A 1,514-nucleotide genomic window follows, 5' to 3' on the forward strand; every position below is an offset into this window, starting at 1 on the left:
TTCCTATAGAGATGAGGGCTCACCAAGTTGCCCAGGTGGGTCTCTAACCCGCGGGCTCAGGCAATCCACTCGCCTCGGCCTCCCAAAGTGCTGGGATTACAGGCTGAGCCACTGAGCCAGCCTGTTTGTTTTTTAGGAATTAAAAATTTTTTTTTTTCTTTTTGAGTCAGGGTCTCACTCTATTGCCCAGGCTGGAGTACAGTGGTATGATCACAACTCACCACAGCCTCAAGCTCCTCAACTCAAGCAATTCTTCCACCTCGGCCTCCTGAGTGTGTGCCACCGCACCCAGCTAATTGTCTTATTTTTTGTAGAGTGAGGTCATGCTGTGCTTTCCAGGCCGGTCTCAAACTCCTGTGCTCACACACTCCTCCCACCTCGGCCTCCCAAAGTGCTAGGATTGCAGGCATGAGCCACCACACCCAACCAAGAATACTTTTAAATTAAAACAAAACTTTCAAAGATAGTGAAAAGCTTTTCTGTATACCAGGTACCCAGTTTCACCTAATATTAATGAAATACATTCTTTACAATTAATGAATCAATATTGATACGTCACTATTAACTGAAGTTTATACTTTATTCATATTTTCTTAGTTTTTATCTAATTCCCTTTTTATGTTGCAGGATGTCATCCGGGATCCCACATTACATTTAGTTGTCTAGTCTTCTTAGGCTTCTTTGGATTGGTACAATTTCTCAGATTTTTTACTTTAATGACCTTTACATTTTTGAGGCGCAAGGAAGAGTGTTTTATAAAATGGTCCTCTGGTGGAATTAGCCCAATATTTTTCCCTGTGTGTGTCAAGTTCTTCACTACAAAGTTACTTTTTTCCCTTTCCGATCTGTACTCTTTATTTTTTAAAAAATTCCTTAGGTAACTCTTGCTACAAATTGTCAGTCAGGAAACCTTTGGATTTACCTAAAACCTACAATCTTTCCACCCACTCCCACAGATGTCCCACCTTCCCCACTGAACCAACGTAAATCCCCCATGTATCGATCGAAGGTTTTCTGTCACTCGTCCTCCTAAAACGCACGTAACCAAACTCCAGTTCAACCGCTAAGGCACACATTCTCAGCACCTCCTACGACGGCCTCGGAGGTCTAAGGTCACTCGTGACATGTGGCTCAGGATAAACCATCTTAAATATTTTCAAGTGTGGCGTCTTCCCTCAACACATGGCTATCTAGTGACTGAACAATCAGTTCTGAGCTCCGGGAGTGTTCCCTCGAGGTCCACTTCAGGGTGGCACTACTGTTGAATTTCGCCAAGCGCTCTGGCTGCCTGGGGAGGAGCGGAGACCAAAGCGCACGGCCGCCGGGCTCGGGAGCCCGCGGGTTCGAGACCCGCCTGGGCAAACGGGCGAGCCCTCATCTCTACCATAAATCCAAAAACTTGGCCGGGCGTGGCAGCGCGCGCCTGTAGTTCCGGCTCCTTGGGAGGCTGAGGCGGAGAGATCCCGGAGCCCAGCAGGTGGAGGCTGCGGTGGCCGGGAGCGGCCACGGCCCTC

The sequence above is a fragment of the Carlito syrichta genome, unplaced genomic scaffold, assembly GCF_000164805.1.
Source record: "Carlito syrichta isolate Samal-C Ts95f unplaced genomic scaffold, Tarsius_syrichta-2.0.1 Scaffold118078, whole genome shotgun sequence".
In the NCBI taxonomy this organism is placed as follows: Eukaryota; Metazoa; Chordata; class Mammalia; order Primates; family Tarsiidae; genus Carlito; species Carlito syrichta.